We start from the raw sequence: 10,853 nt of genomic DNA on the forward strand, positions 1-10,853 counted from the left end.
ATATATATATATTTGCATATATATACATATATATATATATATATATATATATATATATATATATGCAAACCATCTGTAAGCCAATTTCCTTAAGGAAATTAGGAACATTTTTAGAGGTTTCACAATAAAGTGAAATAAAAGTTTGATGGAGTCAAACTCCATCTTTTTTCAACAAACTCTTCTTTGTTCAATAAAAATCCTTTTTTAAGAAAGTGAGTTAAAGTGACTTTACTCAATGTATTTGTCTAATGGATTTTCTCAAATTTGCAAGGCATAAGAAAATAAGTAGGAAAGTGATATAGAAATGTTCCTATCTAATCAGAGATTAAAAAGTCATTTTATTCATAAGCATTCAGGAGCTGGAATTAAAGGGAGGATTTTACAGAGTGCTTACTTTGACATGGTAAGAAAAGCAAAAGTATACATCACAAACTGGGTCTCTGAGACGTCCATATGTGGGAATTCCACCCAGAGAGGTCTGGTTAAAGGCCAATTCTACTATTATCTAGCTCTGTCATTTAAGAAGAAAGTTCACTTTGTAATAATATATTATGTTCACTTTGTAATAACTTATATACATAATCCATACATTGATTATATATGGATTATGAATATGATTACTGTAATTAAGCAGTATGACAATAAAAAGAGCATAGATACACAACTCAGAATTCTGTTGTAGTTCTGACTTTATTACTTCCTAACTACATGGACCTGGGCAAGTTATTTTTCCATTTAACCCAAGTTTCCTCATATGGAAATAATACTGAGTCTCAAGGCAAACTTAAATATTAAATAATTTACACAGACAAAGTAGGTAACTTGTAAATAATATCCTATTAAAATTATTAATTTAAAATATCATTAAAATGTAAAATGCAATGTATTAATTATTAATAATCTAGAATTAGAAAGACCCCCAAGCTAGAGTGAAAAATGACTAGCAAAATGTTTCTGCATGAAAGAATACAGGGCACAGAACACCTACTTTCACATCCTCCACATAACCTTATTCGTTTAGCTCAGATTCGAATGTATAAAGCAACAAAGACTAGAGAATGGCTAGAATTTACCTTTTCTAGGACCTTAGACTATTCAAAATGATTCTATATGTCTGGAATTTATATTTATTATTTACTTCATTATTGTTTCAAAATATTATACTCAATATTCTATATGATTTTATGATACAGTATAAAGAATAAATATTCTGGAATACTTTTTATTATAAAAAGTTTTTTTTTTAAGTTTTGTTATTCATTTATGCTAGACAGTGATTGCCTCATGTATAACATGAAGAAAATTTATACATGCTCTAATATTTTGTATGCCCTAAGTATAAAGGATACTTTATAGTAAGAAATAATCTACATTTTTTTAAGTTTTGCATAAAATACGGTTAAAAAAACACTTTAGATGGTAGAGTGACTCTGTGAAAATAATAGATTACATGTTAGTTAACATGCAGGTAGCAAGGGAAAGGAAATAAATTCTAAGCCTACATGTCTGAAGAGAGGAGACTCTTTCTATTCTAAAATAGTTTGTATATATTTAGCATGAGAACTTTTGCTATAAAGCCACAACGTAAATATTCTGTTGAACCTAAGCTGCTGCTTAGGAAGACAAAGGGTTTCTACTTGCTCACAATCACAGCGCCAGGTTTTAAATAAAAGCAAATTTCAGGCTAAATTCTGCCACATATACTGCCATTTGTAAGTCCGACTCTTATTAATAAGCAGGCACTAAAACACTTATTCAACCTGCTTTTTTTCAGCTTGATAAAGTCCCAATTCTCTGGGTTTTGTGATAAAGCAACCACTTCTTGCATAAAATATTCTCTAGCCCAAAAATATTTTAGAGGTAGGATTCAGTTAACCTAATATTTGAAACAGCCAGCTGGAATATTCTAACCCATAACTGCATTAGAATCCTGCCTTCAGTGACATCCTAAAGGAGGAAAATGCTTTCCTGACTTGACTATCCTATATAAGCAGTGGTGGGAAGTCTAGGATAGTTTATTTACCAATCTGTGTATGTTGAATACAACTACATTAACACACAATTTACAGATATCTTCATTATTCTCATTAAAAAGCCACTAAAGTTACCAGTGAAAATCCTCTTCTAACATTCATTCACAAAGCCTCTGATGTTGATCAGGGACAATAGCTAAAACACTTATCGTTGCCTTTTGTTTAAATGTTATTACCCTTCCTGTGTATAAAGCATTCCCTCTTAGGAAAATTAACCGTCTCTTAAGTGAAATTGAATTAAGACATATATAACTTCCTGTATTATGCTGAAATAGTTTAAAGCATATTTCTAGTGTCATAACACTCAGAAGTATTTACCTCCAATCCAGACCTCTCCTATAAACTTCAGACTCAGCATAAGTGGGCTACTAAACATAATCCATAGCCTCCTAACTGGTTTCCTGTTACTGTCCTTAGCCCCATATAGTCTATTATCAATACCACAAACAGTGGTTCTGGCTCCTTCTGATAGAAATCTAGAACTGCTCACACCAAGGGTCAGATCTTATCATCTTGGTTCATGAAACCCATTAGTGGCTCCTCACCTCACAGAAGTAAGAATGAACATCATGACTGGGTCTTTAAATCCTCTGACCTCTCTGATCCTATCTCCCACTGCCACTTCCTGCTCACAGGAGGGAGTCTCAGTGGCTGCCTTAATATCTCCTCAATCATGTCAGCTATTCACTTCCACCTCAAGGTGGACTGGACATGAGGCTTTCCTCTGCCTGGTTCCTGTTCCTCAGATATATGTATGCCTTGCTCCTTCACCTTTTTCAGGAATTTGTGTTAAAATCACCATATTATTTTCCCATGGCTGCTATAACAAATTATCACAAACTCATCCTCTCACAGTTCTGGAGGGCAGAATGAAATGTTCCACTGGGCCCAAATCAAGGCACTGAGAAGGCCACACTCCTGCTAGAGGTTCTACAGGGAATCTGTACCTTACCTCTCCTAGCTTCCGGTGGAAGGGAGCTGGACTTGTGGCCTCATCCTTCCATTATCTGCCTTCATGGTCACATTGCCTCTTCTTCTCGCCATATAAAATCCTCTCTGCCTTTCTATTATAAAGATACCTGCCATAACATTTAGCACCTACCCAAATAATACCGAATAATCTCATCTCCTGATCCTTAACTACACCATATCAGGAAAGTTTGCCTGTATGTTAACATTTACATGTTCTGAGGATGAACCTGTTTCCTATGGGGAAAATATTTGTCGGTCTACCACAGTCATTTCCTCAGAAAGCCCTTCCCATCTGTCACAAGTAAAATGTCAACCATCCTCTCCCACAGCACTTCCTGTCTTCCTTCTCTGCTTTATTTTTTCTAGGGCATTGATTGCCAGATGGTATTCTACATATCTACTTATTTCTTATATTATTTGGCTTCTTCAACTACAATACGAGTACCATGAAGACAGAGCTGCCATCTTTTCTCTTCATTGCTCTTTCCCTAACACCTTGAACGATAGCTTTCATATAGCAAGCCTGAAATGAGTATTTTTGACTGAATGGGTGGATGGATGAATTAAGGAAGAAAGGGGTTCAAGTATTTTAGTTAAATGGAAAATGTATCTAGTGGATTAAAAGGTGGCTCCTCAAAATGTTTGTCCATGACTGAATCCCCAGAATTAGTGAATATTAACCTATATGGAGAAAGAGTGAATAGTTGTAAAACATGTGATTAAGTTAAAGACCTGAAGAGGAAGAACTTATCCTGGATAATCTGGCTGGGTCCTAAATCAAGCACATGTATCTCTATAAGAAAGATAGGCATAGGTAGAACAGAAAAAGACACACAGAGGAAAAGACACAGAAGAGGAAGCAGTGTGACCATGAATCACTCCAGCAATTAGAGCGATGGGGCTGTAAGTCAAGGCATGCCAGCAGCCACCAGGACCTGGAAGTGGCAAGGAACATAATCCTCCCTGGAGCCTTCAGAAGCTGTGCGGCCCTGACAAAGACATTTTGATTTCAGACTTCTGGTCTCCCAACTGTGAGAGAATAAATTTCCATTATTTTAAGCCACCTAGCTTATGGTAATCTGTTACAGCAGCCCTAGGAAATTAATACAGCGTGGCTGTTCTAAATGGCTTCTAATGATAAGAAGACAGATTATTTTAGGAAAGGCATCCTTATTTCAAATTTATACCTGGAGTTATTATCAGGGCTCCTGTCACCCTATTAAGAGCACAGACTCTGAAGTCAGAAGTCAGATATCCTGTGTTGTAATTATTTTGTTAACTTCTGAGGACCTTGGGGTCCAGTGATCTTTTTGTCTTGGTTTTTGCACCTGTAGAAGAAGAATAAACCAATGTCTGCCCTAATGGTAAGCCTGGAATTAAAATATTTAAGAGTTACAAAGCAGTTAGTAATGTGCCTATACCCAATATGCAGTAAACGTTGTCATTGTTTTGCTATTATTTATATTACAAACATCTAGTTTATTAGAAATATCTTTGCAGTGTGATAACATTTTTGCCCATCAAAAAGTATGAGAACAGAATCTGTTCACAAAGGGGAGGTGGTCTAGGCATTATCACATATTGATGGTAGGAGTAAAACTGTTAACAATTGCAATGGAAGGCAATTGGTGCTATTTATTAAAAGTACAAATTCACTTACACTTGTGAGATAACCTGGTTAGGCATTGTAGCATTGTTTTAATAGCGGAAGACTGACAGCCTAAATTCCAGCAATATAGGCCAAGGTAAACTATGGAACATGCATTAAATGAACTACTGTGAATCAGTTAAAAAATAAGGCAAATATTTCCAGTTCTGGCAATAGAAGAGCAAATTCTTGCTAACTACAGCCCCACTGAGAATAATAGATATACAACTCGTGTGTGTGTGTGTGCATGCGCGTGTGTGTTGTGTGTTTGAATAAAGGGCCACAGCACTGGAGAGAAGGAAAGCTCATGGAAGTAAGCCAGACATTCTGTGCAGCTTTTCTCCTCAAAGACTGACAATTTGGAAGTGGCATAGAACCAAGAGGCTAAATAGCTAGCAGTAAACAGCAGCTAAGAAGCTGAGTTGAACTTTTTAAAGTCTTACGGGATTGGAGAGATAAAATTTTAAACATAATGAATAGAAAGATAGTCAGGAGCTCTGAAGTCATGATATTGGAGGGAAGGAAAAGATAGAAGTGAGCCCAACAGTTGGTCCTGCTCCTTTCCTTAAAACATTGCTCAGGTTGCCAATTATAGATCTGATAAGGAGTTTGCATGCAGAATATATCGAGACTCCTACAACTTAACAACATATAAACAACTAAATTTAAAAATTGGCAAAGTACTTAAATAGTTCATCAAGGAACATCAACAAATGGCCAATAAACAAAAGAAAAGTTTTTCAACATCATTAGTCATCAGGGAAATGAAAGTCCAAACCATAACGAGGCATTTCATACCCACTTGGATGGCTACAATAAAAAATGATGAATAATAACAAGTAATGGCAGGAATTTGGGGAAACTGAAGTCTTCATATGTTGCTGGCAGTACATTGATGCAACTGCTGTGGAAAACAGTTTAGTGTCCACTCAAAAAATTAAACATAAAATTACCATACAACCCAGTAATTCCATGCCTAGGTGTATACTCAAATGAATTAAGAGCAGGGACTAAACAGATACTTGTACACAAATGTTCGCTGTAGCGTTATTCACGTAGCCAAAAGTTGGAAATAACTTATGTCCATCAATAAATAAAAGGATAAAGAAAATGTGGTAAGTACATTCGATGGAATATTAGCCATAAAAAGAATAAAATTCTACTACCTGCTACAGCATGGATAAACCTTGACAACATTATGCTAAGTGAAATAAGCCCAGGCAATGAAAATACACATATTGTTTGATTTCACTAATATGAAATTATCTATAAGCAGCTAATTCATAGACACATATAGATTAGAGGTTACTAGAAGCTAGAGGGAGAGAGAATAGAAAATTATTGCTTAATGGATATTGAGTTTCTGTTTGAATGATATAAATACTTTGAAAATAGATAATGTGATAGTTGTACAACATTGTGCATATAAACTAATGTCATTTAATTGTACACCATGGGCTTCTGGGTTGAGGTGGGCACTGTAGGGGCCCAGACGGCTGTCTGAAGTTTTGCTGAAAAAAAATCAACTCATAAAAGGCATATTAGGCTCCCTTCCTAAATCTTCTGGCTGTGGCATTGGTGGGAAAAGTGTGGCTGGGTCTCCAAGGAGCTGCACCAATGGCCTCCATGCTCTCCTATGAAAGCCTAAACCACGCCGTGGCTGGAGCAGTGGGAAGCATGACAGCAATGACAGTGTTTTTTCCCCTGGATACAGCTAGACTTCGACTTCAGGTTGTTGAGAGAGAAAATCCAAAATTACACACATGGTGCTTCTGGAGATCATTAAAAAGAAGGACTCCTGGCACTATATTGAGGGTGGTTTCCAGCAATTTCCAGTTTCTACACTTTTAATAGCCTCAAAGCAGTCTGGGTCAAAGGTCAACGTTCTACTACTGGTAAAGATCTGGTAGTTGGGTTTGTTGCAGGGGTGGTTAACACGTGGCTGACAACTCCACTCTGGGTGGTAAACACCAGAATAAAGCTGCGAGGGGCAAAATTTAGTACTGAAGATTGTACCAACAAACTACAAAGGTATCATTGAAGCTTTTTATCAGATCATTCGAGGCGAAGAAATCTTGGCTTATTGGAATGGCACATTTTCCTCATTGCTGTTGATCTTCAATCCTGCCATCCAGTTCATGTTTTATGAAGGTTTTAAACGGCAGCTTTAAAAGAAATGGATGAAGCTTTCTTCTTTGGATGTGTTCATCACTGGTGCAGTAGCCACCGCAATTGCCACCATCACCTATCCCATGCAGACGATATAGTCAACTCTGAGGTTTTGGCATCATAGACCAAACCCAGAAAACAGAACACTGGGAAGTCTTCAGAATGTTCTCTATCTTCTTCACCAATGAGTAAGATGTTTTGGAATAATGAGACTCTACTACAAAGGCCTTGAAGCCAAATTGCTGCAGACAGTCCTCACCGCTGCTTTCAGGTTCCATGTTTATGAGAAACTGAAGCTGCCACCTTCATAGTTATGGAGCTGAAGAGTGCACACAAACACAGAGACGCCTTCGCATGAAAAATTTCGAAGATGCTCAACAGGGAGATTTCCTCCTGAGTGAAGTGATTCTCCTTTGACTCTGGCTCCTGCCACAGCAAATGTTATTCTCATTGGCTTGAAAAGCATTCAAGGGTGAACACGGAGTGTGGCCAACTGGACCTGCTGTCACCTTAATTATTATGCTGGCTGGTTGGATTTTGGGCTGGCAGTTGGACTAATATGAAAAAAAAATTGTTGAAAATCTATAAATGAAAGTTTGTGTTTATTGGTTTTCTTAAGAGAAATGGACTCTTTTGCTCTCGTGTGTAATCTTTTCTATTTCAATTTTTCTTAAATATACCAGCTGTTCTCTTTCCCTGAACTCTCCCCCAGGTTCTAGGACAAATTGAATAACATGTAATTCTCCTCAAATACTTTCGTATGTCTCAGTGTTGGTATTTTCCTCCCTGAAACTAATATTACGGCTATGCCATGGGCTTGACATTATTTCGGTAGGGCTTTTTTTCTCCTGCTTAAGGAGAGGTATCTTTTAGGATATGAGCTATTTATTTTGCAAAAAGAAAACTGTTAATCACAAATGATTTTCTTAAAAATATTTGTAAATGTCACTTATTCATTAGTGCTTGACATATTTTTTTAAATATTTATTTTGAATCAGTCCTTTCATTACAAAAGCCCTGAGGTTTTATGTCCATCCATACAAGCCCTGGTCAGTCAGTCAAGTCCCAGTAAATGATCAGTACAAAAAAGAAAAAAAAGGCATATTAAGTGGTGAAAAGATAACACATTTATTTAACACTGATACATGAGAACCTTCAGAATGAAGACCCAAATATAAAAGATGTCCATTTTCATGCTTAGGTTCAAAAAAGTATGGACAGCTATGTAAAAATACGATTAAACAAAAAGGACACAATCTCATACAAATAGATGGAGTGGGGAAACTCAGCAAGGCCAGTCTGTCTAGATTCCTGTCGGGCTCTCTGAGCATCATTTTTTCCCTCTGGGTTTTGGTGGGACCTTTTCTGGAATGAGGGTCTCAGAACCTACAAATAACTAGGTCAGATAATTTTTTTTTTTTTTTTTTTTTTTTGAGATGAAGTCTTAGACTATTGCCCTGGCTGAAGTGCAGTGGCACGATCTCAGCTCACTGCACCTCAGCCTCCTGGGTGCAAGCGATTCTCTTGCCCCAGCCTACCAAGTAGCTGGGATTACAGGTACCCACCACCACACTCAGCTAATTTTATATATATATATATATATATATTTTTAGTAGAGACGGGGTTTCACTATAATGGCCATGCTGGTCTGAAACTTCTGATCTCATGATCCACCCACCTCAGCCTCCCAAAGTGCTGGGATTGCAGGCGTGGGCCATCGGTAGGCCCAGATAATTTCTTTATGGCCAGTTTTCACACAGAAAAGCAGAAGGAAAGTTAAAGTAATATTTTTATGTTTTATGGCTGGCTTTAGGGAAAAGGGATTCCGGTTTCTGTGACAATTCTTGGGGAAAAGGAATTCTAGTTCCTATGGTTAGCCTTGTAGGAGAATGGAATGAGGGGCAGGAGAGCAAGAGAAGGTTAGAGAAAAACTTTTGCTTCTGAGGCTACTGCTGACACCACCATTTAGGGGTATTATTTTCTGAGCTCTAGAGGCACCATAATTTTTACTGTTATTCCCACATTTTCACACCACACATTATACATATTTAGCACTCAAAATATATTAAATAAATATTTGACTGCCCACCCTCTTCCCATTGTCCTTCCCTTCCCTGGCCTGCCATATTTTCTTTCTCTTGACATCTTTTAATTTAAAAGTTCAAGAACAAAAGGCTGTTCTTGGCATGCAGCAAAAATATTTTAAGAAAATTTCTAATTTAAATTTAAATGAACAGTCTATTACAGAACATGTGTAAATTAAACATAAATATTGTTGAGAAATATAATTAAAAACAAAGCCTTTTTCCAACCCAGAAATCCTCTCCTTAAAAGTAGTAGTGGGGGGGGCACTTTTATTATCGATAAGCACTAAGCCAGACTGTGATGTACATCGCCATCAATCCACAAAGAGACTGCAAACACAGAAATCTCACACTTTCATGTAGACAAGTAGATGCAACCTCTTACATACATGTTTTCAAGATAAACAATGACTAGTCCTTGAGAAGAACATTTGTCACACATAATTCATCCTCACTTTACCTGATAATTGAGGTGACCATCTGTGTTAGCTAATTAGCTGTATCCAGAGGAAAAATAAATTCTTCATCTCTGTATGAGAGGAGGTAGTTTTGCAACCTGCCAACCGAAGGAGGTAGTTTTGCAAGCCGCCAGCTCCTACCCTAACCACAGAAACCGAGATGGGGCGCTGTCTCCCTTGATGTTTGCATTTCAAAGAAATCGCTCCCAGGTTCTTGAGAAAGACATTCCTGGGTACTGGAGGTGACAAAAGGCCTATCCAGTCTTCAGAAAGGATTTATATACATTTCAAAGAGACAAGAAAGTATTTAAGATATTCTAAGCTAAGTGCTCTAAGAAAAAGGAGGGGAGGGAAAGCTCTTTCCTCATTTTTAACAGAGAGAACTAAGCCTCTTACTTTTAATTTTCATTTTTTTTCTTATAATAGCAAATATAGCTTAAATTTAATTAATCTCACTGTGAAATTTTGGTACATTTCATTCCAGTCATTGATATATGTGTGTGTGTGTGTCAACTTACATACCCATTTTATTATTTATTTATTTAATATTCTTTATTACTCATATGTTTCCTCAGGTATTCAGATCTTTCTGTAAATTGTAATGTTAATGGTTACCTCTGATCTGTGAAAAGAATAAAAAACAAACAAAATGATTCATAAATGACCAAAATCTTAGTTTACTTTTAGAAAATATATATGTGTGTGTGCATATATATATACGAGATGGAGTGTTGCTGTGTCACACAGGCTGAAATGCAGTGGCACAATCTCAGTTCACTGAAACTTCCACCTCCTGGATTCAAGCAATTCTCCTGCCTCAGCGTCTCAAGTAGCTGTGATTACAGGTGTCTGCCATCATGCCCAGCTAATTTTTTTTTACTTTTAGTAGAGACATGGTTTCACCGTGTTGAGGCTGATCTCTATCTCCTGACCTCAAGTGATCTGTCCACTTCAGCCTCCCACAGTGCTGGGATTACAGGTGTGGACCATCATGCCCAGCCAGGAGAGAGAGAGAGAAAGAGACAGATAGAGAAAGAGAGAGAGAGAGAGAGATTGATTTTAATTTTTCTACAGCTGGAAACTCAAACCTGCAGAATTTCAGTGTGATGCTTGAGGTGAGCAACACAACTAGTTTGCTGTGAACTGTATTTTGTGTATTGATTCCTTTAAGAAATATTTATTCTTAGGCTGAGCACAGTGGCTCACACCTGTAATCCCAGCACTTTGGAAGGCCGAGGCGGGTGGATCATGAGGTCAGGAGTTCAAGACCAGCCTGGCCAACATGGTGAAACCCTGTCTTTACTAAAAATACAAAAATTAGCTGGGTGTGGTAGCACATATCTGTAGCCCCAGCTACTCAGGAGGCTGAGGCAGGAGAATTGCTTGAACCAGGAGGCAGAGGTTGCAGTGAGCCAAGATCATGCCACTGCACTCTGGCCTGGGCAACAGAGTGAGAATCTCCCTCAAAAAATTAATAAAAGAGAAATAT

At 37.4% G+C, this 10,853-nt stretch overlaps 1 pseudogene across 1 annotated transcript; it reads left to right on the forward strand.

Moving 5' to 3' along the window:
* The first annotated feature begins 6,262 nt into the window (after window positions 1–6,262).
* On the forward strand, window positions 6,263–7,573 carry LOC116549087 (annotated as a pseudogene). The gene has a single exon (XR_004267707.1). The product of XR_004267707.1 is annotated as a peroxisomal membrane protein PMP34 pseudogene (transcript).
* The last annotated feature ends 3,280 nt before the right edge of the window (window positions 7,574–10,853 follow it).

Source organism: Sapajus apella, unplaced genomic scaffold, assembly GCF_009761245.1.
Source record: "Sapajus apella isolate SASKATOON/1434 unplaced genomic scaffold, GSC_monkey_1.0 scaffold6, whole genome shotgun sequence".
Classification (NCBI taxonomy): Eukaryota; Metazoa; Chordata; class Mammalia; order Primates; family Cebidae; genus Sapajus; species Sapajus apella.